The following is a 12500-nucleotide window of genomic DNA, read 5'->3' on the forward strand; positions in this document are numbered from 1 at the left end:
AAAAACATAAATACATCTAACTCCATAACATTTCATGAGCATATGGTATTAAAATAATATCGTTGAGTCTCGAAAAACACACAAATTTTCGATCAATATCTGATTTTAAAATGTGTGTTCTTTTGTCCGATACTTTGCCACGAAAAGCGCTAATTCCAATATCTTTTGAATCAAATGGGTTGTGAAATAAATTTTCAAGCTGATTCTCATTAATAACTTGACATACAAGTACATCATTACTGATTATCTCTTTGACACAAATGTAACTATAGGCATAAGGTTTATCTGATTTAAGTAAAAACCATGAGTCACGTTCAATAATAGAAACCTTGTCAAATATATATTTATCAGTAAATGATTCGTTGGCACCTTCTAGTTCACTAATCCGTTTTACAATTTGAGAAAGTGGATTACAAGAAGAGCGAACCAATTTTTTTATACTTTTTAATTTGTTTTCAAATTCAAATGCTGAAATGGCATTTAAATTATCATTATGATTCACAAGATCGTCACAAAGGTGTACAAGGTTGTGTACATTGTACGTGCAAAATGTAGGACCATAAAAATCTTTTGATTTCTGAACAAACCACTCTAGAAGTTCATGTGCGTAAGTAAGCAATCGAGTTCTTTTTTTACAATTAGACTCACACATTATTCTTATAGCTATACTGAGTGCCATAAAATGGGTATATAATTCTTTCAATAAATAGTTTTTCAGCACTATTGGCCCAGTATATAAAAGAAATTGTTTAAATTCGGTGGCTTTCCAACGCTTTACCTCCTTTAGTGAACGAGGTTGCCTCGCAAATTCACTAGGCAATTTCCCATTATAGCTTTCTAGCTCTGAAGAAATCCCTGCTATTTGATGATGCGACAAACAACATAAGCGCAGCCCTTCCTTTAGGAATTTTAGTATTCGTTTAACAACTACTAATAACACCAAATGCATATAATCTAAAACAAACATTTTAATGCAATCTATACCATGATCTAAAAGTGCACTTCTTTGTAGCTGATGATCTGGGTAACAATATTCTCTAAAACCAATATCTGTGCGCAAAGAACAATCTATTTCTTCAAAAACAACACGCCTTTCATGGTAAACACCTTTAACAGTGCATCGTTCACAAGCATTGTAACCAGTGTGACTTTTAATCGATTTAATAAATTGCCTTGCTGGAGCATCACAACAAAAATATCTAAAGGAAACTGTATAATTTATTTGATTATATTGAAATCCATTTTCATGTAAATCATCATATTCATCAAGAAATTGTTTCATATAATCAGCAGCACTGCTTGGTTTTATATCACCACAAAAAACAGCAACAAAAAAAGGCCTAGAACACTCGAATTTACAAAGAATAGGCCAAAGATGCGTGAATTTACTTTTAAACAAAGGGACACCATCTATATTCACCTCAAGAGCTATATTATTACTAAAATGAACATGTTTGTTCTCAAAAAATGTCCGCTTTATACCTTTTAATAATCCTAAATAAACATAGTCGCTACCACAAGTTTGCAAAACATTTACAGCGCGAGGTGTATGTAAAAGACTTCTACCATCTTTAGGAAGTTCTTTTTCATGACCATTTTTTCTAAAAATACTCAAAATCTCATTAATTGAAACACGTGTGGATCTGTTTCGAGTTGCCCATGATGCTATTTCTTGTACTAGAGATGTATTAAATAAAGCATTATCTTCTTCAGGTATTTCATATATTTCTTGCGAAGGAAAATTATTTGTTACACCTTCATTTTCGTATGTAACATTGTTTACATGAATATCTTCACTAACAGAATATTCTGCACAAGGTATAATTATTTCATTAATTATTATTTCACTATCTGCTGTTGCAATACTAGGTTTGCTTAATTTAAATGGTCTGTTCACAAAACCATCATCAATTTTGGTGTCTTTATCCGAAGTCTTATCAAGTTCTTCATCTAGCAGACTATTTAATAAACGGTTTCTATTTCTCCATTTTCTCATATAAGACGTTTCTGAAATTTTAAGCCGCTACAATTTTAATAACATTTCAACTTTAGACTTCAATTATAACATGTGACAAAATAAATTAGTTCTTGAGTGAACTAAAATGGCGTATATTTGAGCTTATTTGTAGTCACACTTTTGGCAAATTTTAAATACAAACTTAAACTATATTTGTTTCACGTGGGTTTGTTGAACTTTGGAATTTTGAAGTAATTAAATAACCAACGTTAATGTGACGTTAAAACGACCAGTAAAATCTAACGTAAAAAACCTAACGTTATGACAACGTTGGATTTATTTGCTTGACGTCGCCGACATAAATACAACATTAATCCAACGTTGGATCGACGTCGTGTGCCCGCTGGGCTTTATTTGAATTACTTTAACATAACAAACAAAACAAAAAAATAATTATTAAGCGGTTTTTGCAAAGAATATAAAAAAAGAAATACATAATTCAGACCCTTCCAAATTCAAGATCAACCTCATTCGAAGGGATTAAAAATCTTTTATTATAAGCTTAGTATAAAATTTATATGTACATTTATTGGTGCTTTTAAACTTCTTAATTTTGTATTTTTATAGATTGGGATTCAAGAGGAAAAATATATTGGGGTATTTTTATAAAAATAGAGAAAATGTTGTTGCAAAAGTTTAGTATATTCCACAAAAATTAGCTGAGACTTTAACTTAATGCATTAACTCAAAATGTAGCTTGGTCGAATTTAAAATAATTAAAAGGTCGAGACAAGTTCTCAACATTTGTTTTCCTAACTACAAATGTTATTCTTGTTCCTTGCAAATACTTGTATTTTAGTTAAAAATAAATATTATTTTCATTGCATAAACTATTATATTACCAAAAATATACAGATAGTCAGATGCGGACTATTAGAGGCAAGAAATAAGTAGTATTTTTTACAGATTAAAATTTACAATTTTAGCTTTTAATTTTAGCATAAACTTTCATTTTATAGATTGCTTTTCTTTGCTACAAATGCTTGCTGTTATAGCCAATAACACAATTAAAAAGTTGTTTACCATATTATAGTCTTTGTATCGTTCCCAATGAGCATTGAATTTTGAGTGCAATGTTTCAGTTTTCTGTTCGCTGAAAATTCCGAGTGAAGATTGATACTTTAAAGTAAATTCTCCATTGTGGTAAAAAACACATGTCCGGTCAGGTTATCCTGCCACTGGTAACATATAACCCAGTATAACCTTTTTCATGTCTTATAGGACTTTTTTAAGGAAAAAGCCAGGAGAAGCCAACTAACACACTCCATGTTTCTAGACAATTGGTTAAGTAAAGACTAGATATTGTGTCCCAATGAAAATAGTCATCATGAGCAGACATTAAACGCATTCAGCTACTGTATTGTAGAAGGCATCTTAGGCAAAGACTAAATGATCAGCAGATTCTATCTGTTAACCAGCTTTGGATCCCTTCTTCATCTATTAGGCTGGCAGAGACGTATTTTGATACATTGTTTCCAGTTCTTCCATGAAATGACTCAAGATCAGTGTACTAACAGTGCCATGTTGCGAATAGATCCTATCCCTGTTGGTGCTTTTGTAATGAATTATCATTAATGAAATTGTAATGAGGCAATCGCTAGGACTATTAAATAGTACTGAGTACTTTGCGCTTTGTGTCAAGTTCTTTAATTAATTTGAAAAATGACTAAAGTACCAAAAACTATAAAAACAAAAAACCCTCGTCATCACCAAGTTCTCTAAATCTATCAATCACTAATATTCGTGGGCTTCATGGTAACTCTACTTCTGTCTTATCTTTTAAAATAAATCACTAGACCTTCTTGCTTTTTGTGAGACTAATTTGAGTTCAGCTGTCTTATCTTGCGATTTTAGTCTTGATGGTTATCATTCTTTAACTAAGACTCCGATTGTCTCATGCTTGACCGGGACATTAACATTCGTAAGAATTCACCCATTTGTCAGAAAACTAGATTTGAGTCCACAGACTAATCATTTATGTTCTTTTGTTTAGCACCGCTCCATTCTGTCAACTTTCTCTTTGTTTTATATTGGTCTTCTTCATCTCAAAACTGCACTCATTTTGATGTGACTTTTGATCGAATTGGCCAAGATCTTTCTCTTTATCCTTCATCCAATATCGTTGTTGTTGCTCATCACACTGAATGGCTTAATTTTAGTGTCAGCAACTTTGCAAGTATTAAGACCCACAGTTTTTGCCTTTTTCAATCTCTAACACAAATAGTAAACTTTCCAACTTGTTTTCAGACAATCCGAATCATTTACCTTCTCTAGTCAACTTATGTCTTGTTTCTAATCTTAGTCAGTGCTCAGTTTCTCCTCAATCACCCTAAGGTGCTTCTGATCACAATTTGATCTCTCTAAAACTATTATCTCATTATCCTTCATCATCAGAATTCCCCTATCATTGTAATTTTAACTTACAAATACCTCCAAGCTGACTGAGACTCTTTCCCTGGTGGTGGAAGGGTCTCAGTTAGCTTGAAAGCAGCTTGAAGGTATTTGTAAGAAGTACAATGATAGGGGAACTCTGATGATGTACAAAAGGGGCCGGCAGATATGTAACATCTTGGATTCAGGCTGGCATAGAACCTTTTATTCCCTGTTAACAATTCAAAGTCAATCCTCGCTCATCTGCATAGTTTTCATCTCATTGAGCTGCAGAAACTTTCAGTTGTTACCATTACTTCCATATTTATTGCCAAAATAATTCTCCAGAAAAAAGCTTCAAAAGGTTTTTTATAAAGCCAAAGCTCGCTTTTCTCAGGCCACAAAATCTCGTATTTTATTTCAAAGAGACTTCTGAAGAATCTTTAACAGTGTCTATAATAAGGGCAAATCTGTTATTTCTCCTCTCTTGCGTGGTTCAGATTTTATTACCTTACCTAAGGACAATGCTAAATTGTTGCTAAGAACTTTTCATCAATCTTATTTCTTGATTCTACTTTTCCATCCTGCTGGAAAGCGGCATCTCTTATCCCTATTTTCAAAATCTCTGGAGAGCATCTGACTCGTCTAACTACCGTTTCATTATTCTTCTTACTATCATAAGCAAGGTTTTTGAGTCTTTTGTTAACAAACACTTATCCCTTACCTTGAATCTAATAACTTTCTGAACATCAACATAAATTTTGATCTTCTTGTTCTACGGCTGATTTGTAATAACCAATAGATTTTATTGTTCATTAGGTAGATGTGGAGAGATTAAAGGCTATTGCTCTCGACATTTCTAAAACTTTTGATAAGTTTGGCATGCTGGCCATCTCCATAAGCTCTCTTCTTATGGTGTATCAAGTAACACCTTTAATATTATTAAATCCTTGATTGCGAATCGTTGTATAGAAGTTGTCTTAAATCGATAACACTCTTTATTTTCTATAACTTTAGGAGTTCCTCAAGATTCTATCCTTTGCCCTATACTTTTTTTTGATTTACATTAACGATCTAGCAGAATTTTTCACATCTATGTTGGCATTGTTTGCTTATAAAACTATCATTTATTCCTGTCTTTATAAGAAACCAACACACTCTGATTGCTTGTAGGGGGCATTTGAACTTGAAAAAATCTCACTTTTGGTACAGAATGGGGCTCTCAGTGGCTGGTGACCTTTAACTCAGATAAAACATTTTTTCAGCTAATTATTATTGCATTAATACACAGCTTCCAATAATTATGGACGGTAAAGTACGCGATGACTCCTCTACTTATCGCCTTCTTGGATTAACTCTTACTGCCGATCTTTCTTAGAAAAAAAAATCAAATCTATTGCAAAACCGATATTAGAAAGGTAGAATAAATGTCTTTAATTTCTAAACTTCAGTCTTTCAAATTTTTGGTTGAAACCTTTTCAAACTAGTCGAGTTCCTTTTGCTTTGTTGAGAATTGAGGGTTTTTCCCAGGATTATTTAATTATTGATTATTTAAGCAAAATTAAAAATAGATCGGGTTTTTTTGGGTGTTCTTTAATAACCACAATCTGATGTCTTTTTTTTAATTTTATTTTTGCGTTTTAGGTAAATACAAAACTTGTTAAGTTAAGCCATATTGGTTCATGGAATAAATTAAATTGATAAGATTTTCCAAATTTATCTATAACTATCATAATATGAGGAAAGTTTTTGTGGGGAAAAAAATCTTTAGAAAAAACGTAATTTTTTAAATAAATTTGTTCAAGTAAAAAAATGCGTAAACACAAAGTTTTTATCGCTGTTTGATTTTTTTTTACCATTGCTGTAAATGATAAAGAAGGAATAAGTCATTGTTAACGAGAGTTTTTATTATCGTAATGTCATGTCTACACATTTATTTTTTTCATTCTAATAATTGATTTCAAAATCTACGCGTAAAATTAAAATATGAACATAGATTTAATTTTTTTGAATGAAGACAAAGATTTCGAAATTGATGAGCAAAAAGTGAGCTTCGTCGCTGATTGCCTGTTAATCTCGAGATGTTGGTCACCAAAACATGACTGTTTTAAAAATCAACACCTCGAATGCCCACCAAAATATTTTAGAGGTGGATGAAAGATTCTTGTTTAAAATGTTTGGACTAACATTAGATTTAAATATTTTATATTTAGTTCGCACTGTTGCGAAAAAATTTTTTTTTTCCCAAAATAGCTGTATGTTACTTGTGTGCATTACTGGAAGTTTTAGGTTACTCGAGTGCATTTCTAAGTTTGTTTCACTATAGACCCTATTTTATATTTGTTTTATTATATCACTAAGTATATGTATGACCAAAAACTTTTTTTCCTTTAATAGACTAATATGTATTCCAAAATATGAACAAAGACAATCAACTAAGTCTTTGCATTTGAGACGTCGAAGGAGACAAAACCCCTAATAAATAAGTAAAAATGGTGTATATTAAAAACAAATCAAATCATAATTTGCCAATGAAAAAGAAGAAAGAGCAAAAGTTTGATTAGGTAAGAATATTTTTCAAAAAGACTAAGTTATAGTCCAGCTATTTGCTCTAATAATTTAACACAAATTTTTACATAAAAACTTTTATACCCACTCTATTAATACCATCTTTTCTTATTTTTTCAGATTCCGCTAAGTCCGAATATTACTATTGTAAATTGCATATATTCAAAAAATTTAAAAAAATGTCAAAAGAATTTAGATTACTTGGAACTTTGATTATTTATTTGATCTTTTTGTATATATAAAACTTTGATGAATGTAAAATTTTTTAACTTTGATCAATATTAAAGACATTATTAAGATTTAACAAAAAGAACAGTTTAAAAAAAATAGTGGGGGAAAACGCTAGGTCATTTATAATAAATGCATATATCGGAGAAAAATAATTGTTGATGTCACTTACAGAACTAGAAAATCTTTATAAAATATTGTTCATAGAGAGCAGACATGAGATCGGTGGCTTTCCAACAAATTTGCTTAAAAGAAATTTTGAAAGATTGCGATTTTTTAAAATTTTACTTTTTCTATGAAATAACTAAAAACTAATTTTATCAACCGGAAAAGTCATTGATCTATGAAGAAAATAGAAGATCTTGTAGTTCAGTAAGTTATATTAATTAAAAGAATCGTTGTTAAGCAATTTATTTCCATACTGGAAAAGAAGATCTTGTTTCCATTTTGAATGTTATACATATAGATATGAAGAATAATTAACGAGTTTAGTTGATTGACTGCGACTTTAGATTTTAGTCAAAATAACTCTAAAAATTGAATCTTTTTTTTGCACTCATTACACTTTTTTAAGACTTTTTTGATCAATCATGGAATCTTGATCAATCATGAATCAACTATGGAACACCTTTAAAACTAAAATATACCAACTTAGCACATAACTATATATATATAAATAAACAAATTAAAAAAACATTATGAAAGAAAAAAAGTATCGAGATCTAATATACATATCGAGATCTGATATACATTTGTTATAGTATTAACATGGCGCATAAATATGCATCATTAGGAAGACACCGATTAAATTTCTTTTGATCAATGACAGTGAGTTATAAAAAATAAAAATATTTGAATATGCAATTGAAAAATAAGCAGAAAAAAAATTATGAAATTTCCAATGAAAATTTTTTTTAAAGAATAATGAGTGTAGTTACATCTAAAACCAAAAAAGTTATAACGATATGTAGTTTCTTTTAAGTTTTGCTTCATTTTAACTTTTGTTTCATTTTAACAAAATCTTAGAGTGCTAAAACGTGGATAAACCTCAACCTATACAAAGGAGGAAGATTTTCTTTCTCAAAAATATTGTAAACAGGAAGTCGTAGGTGTCCTACATCTTCCTTCTTTAACATATTCTTCTGTTTTTAAAAAAGTTTAACGATTAGTCATTTTTTCATCATCGATCATTTGAGAAATCTAGTCAGCTTAAAAAAATAAAAAGTTTTAAAGACACAAAAGGGATAAAATTCTTTATTAAATTATTTTAAATTTTAATATTTTGCAATCAAGTATTATTAATACTCTTCTCATATCATGACACAAATCATAATTGATGGTTTGTGTCTGGAGAAACATATCCTTAAATGTTTATCATGACACAAATAATCATAGGCATCTATAGATGTTCTAACGTGTTGTATTTCATTTAATAAATCAAATAAACAAATATATTGAGCGATAAACTTAAGAATCGGACAAAAAAAAACAACCCAATTGGTTCAATCAAACCAGATTCCATGATAAAAAATATACAGCTAACAAGAAGCAAATATGCAAGTACTTAGTTAAACGCCTTACCGCTAGAAAAGCAAGATTATGTTTTAAACAAGGAAGATTTTTGAGGTGCTTTAGCGTTACAATATAATCTTGATTTAAAGAAGATTTTTCGCAATTATAAATGCGAAGAAACATTCAATGTAACTCATGTTTTGTCATGTAAAAAAGGTGGCTTTATTTTAAGACGCCACGATTATATAAGGAATTTCGTTGACAAATAAAAGCAAATAAATATAGTTTTGATATTAAAGTAAGTGGTTTTTGAAGAAATGGGTAGACTGCAATTTTTTGACGTAAGAGTTACGCATGTCAATTCTATGACTAACAAAAATCTGGATACTGCAGTTATATTCAAAAAATGCAAAAATGATAAAAAAAGGAATATGGTGAAAGTGAAGTTGAACATGGCAGTATTGTATCTTTAGTTTTGGGAACAAATGGAGGAATGGATACGGAATGCCAAAAGTTTGTTAAAAGACTGACAAAGAAACTAGCTAAAAACCAAAATGAAAAGTATTCGATTGTAATGATGCGGATAAGAACGAAGTTGTCTTTTGAGATACTTCGCTTAAATATTCTTTGTTTTTAATTTCAGTTGTAGTTAAATTTACGTAATAACTTTTTATACTGAACTTTTATTTTTATTTGATTACTTGATTAATTAAGTTTGCCGCAATTATAACCTTGAAAACGAGGTATTATTATCACAAATCATAATTTGAACGTCGTTGACCTTTAATCTGAACGTTGTCGACCTTTAATCTAAACATTGTTAACCTGTAATAAATTGATTTACATCTAACCTATATAGACTTTTTAAGCGGTTCATTGGAGTTTTGCTTATCTGTTACTTAGTGGAGCACCACTGGCATCCTCTATAAGTGGCAACCGGTAACTTTTCAACATGTGATATAGTGGGCAGTCATCGGCTAGCCGCTTTTAGCGGCTGCTACTGGTCCGCAAACTAACAAATCAGCAAAACTAAAGCGGACCGTTCGAAATCCCTATATAAATCCACTGAAATTCTTCTGTAGAATTTTTGCTGGATGCTCAAACTTAAGTTGTCATTGTTTTGATTGCTCTATTAAGAAAAAGAAACATTTGACATGCAGAGGCACAAACTATAGTAAAAATAGCATGATTAGTAAAGTATATCATAATACATTGCAGCACACTTAAAAGAATGCAAATTAAAATCTTTCTAAAAAGAAAGAATTTAAATTGCATTCAACTTATCATTCAATATATCATTTAACATTCATTCAACATATTAGAATTAAATCATCGTTTAAACTCAAACTGAGAGTTAAGGCAGATTTTGAAATCGAATTTTGTACCTTTATCATTTCTTTCAACAAATTCTGTTCCTCTTTTAACTTTATAATTTTGAGTTTTTATCTTAATGTGATATCTAAAAGTAATTGATATTGGTGCAATAAAAATAGTAGTCTTTTTTTTTTTGATACACTGTGCTTACTTTTTGATGATTCGCAAGACTTAAAGATAAAAAATTAAATTTTTAGTACAGCTCTCACAATGTTTCATTTTTGTGAAGCAATTATTTTTTTGTAGATGAACTTTGTTTTAATATTTCATAAAAAATTAATTATCATAGTTTAATATAAAACTTTTAAAATTTTTTGTAAAATATTTTAGTATCATATGAATTGTATTTTGCTTAAGTTTATAAATTAATTTTAACAGCAACAGTAAATTTGGTAAATATTGTTTCTATTGTTAGGATCTTTTTTGTAAATTGATTTAATTTTTATATGAAAGTTTTTTATATGATATTTCTATTATTTTTTTAAAGTGAAATATCTTCACCTTCTGAATCAAATATTTTTTATGTCTTGTTCTTATAGTGGATATATATTCTACATATATTTTATGCATATCAAAGGCATATTGAAAAATTCTATTTAAAAATAAATTCAAAACAAAAAAGTTAGCAAAATACGGTTAAACGTTTTTTTAAAAGGTTAATTGAAAAAGTTTGGATTTCTTGCCCTTGCTGCTTTTTTGATCAATAACAAACTATGTTAGCAATGTCTCATTATGAATATGACGAATACTATTTTCTCACACTTAGAGAGCTGTGGCTAGGCTACCCTACACACCTTAATTGAAAAAAACAACAACTTTAGGAAGCCCTTTTCCGAATTTTAGGAGCTTTTTTTGATTTTGATGATTTTGGGGCTCTAATGACAGGTTTTTTTTTTTTTTAAAGAAAGGCGGGTGGGGGAAGGGGCTCCAACCCACTAGCCACGGTAGTGAACACTTGTGTACTGTATACTTTATATATTATGTAATGGTTTAATAAGCAAAAAAAAAAAAATTACATTATGTGTTGTATGCTACAATGTATGGTCATACAAAAATAAATACAAGTTAGTTGATTAATATTTTGTTTTCAACTATTATTATTCAGTTATAAATAAACATTATAGTTCAACCTATTTTATGCTCAAATGAAATTTGAAGAAAAGGTAAAGTTTTGTGTTTTTATCGATTTATACAACGTTAAATTGTCCACCAAAACTTTTTAATATCAAAATGTCTTTAAATGAAATATCGTAAACTTAATTAATTTGCCTCCGTACTTGGTATATATAAAGTGATCTATAAATAATATATCAATATATCAATAATATAAATATATATCAATATATATCAATAATGATATATCAAAAAGGAAAAGTTTTGTATCACAAAGCAATGTTGGATTTTAAAATTATCTCGTTTATTGAATTTGTCACTAATAACTCTTTACTTAATTTATGAAATATTGCTCTATAAATAGGTTTTAAGGAAATAGTTCAAAGCATTACTTAATATGAAAGCAATCAACAGTAATTATTAGATGTGAACGATGGCAATATTACTAATGATGAATAAATTGATTGCAGGTATAGAAAATAATCAGGATTACTGTTTTTAAAACCTTTGTTTTCATAATAAGCAACAACAAAATCACAAGATGCGCAATCAAGTGGGCACAGAACGTTCGTTGATCACCTGAAGGATGTCGTACGGACTTGTGACGTCTATAAAACGGACGCGTGTGTCTGCTAGAAAAGTATTTTATACAAAGTGCGTAATCATACTAAATAACTTATATTACAAATAAGTATAAGAACAAAAATATAATGAATAAAATCAATAAGTAAGTATATTATAGATAAATACAATTATAGAATCCTTTTTCATGGTATTATGACAAATATTATTTGAAAGATTATTAAATTGATTCAAATGACGTCAGTTATCCGTTAATCCAGACGCTAACTGACAGTTAACGCGTCTAACAATGTTTGAAATTGAAATATCATATGCAATTAAGCCTCCGCATTTTGTTAATGTATGAATTTATCAACAAGAAATAAAGGATCCAGGGGGAAAAACGATGAGATAACCAAAAATCTAATTTTGAGATATGAGCAAAAGAAACTTTCACAACTGATAGAAACGCGTGCGTATATTAATGGATGGGCAATGTTAAAACGCATTTTTCGTAGAATTACCATTGCTTTTTTACTTTCGCAATACGGTATTCTGAAAGTCGAAAAAAATGCTAGATGGCGCTAGCACAATTTTTTCAGACAAATTTGAAATCTCATCGTTTTTCCTCTGGAGCCTTCAAATAATGTTGATTGTTAAAACAGTTTTGTTGTTTAATGGTTTAATACAATACTTTGCTTTTATTTTTAGTAACTCTGCAATTATATTAATAATATATAGGTCTATAAATAGACTT

Source organism: Hydra vulgaris, chromosome 01, assembly GCF_038396675.1.
Source record: "Hydra vulgaris chromosome 01, alternate assembly HydraT2T_AEP".
NCBI lineage: Eukaryota > Metazoa > Cnidaria > Hydrozoa > Anthoathecata > Hydridae > Hydra > Hydra vulgaris.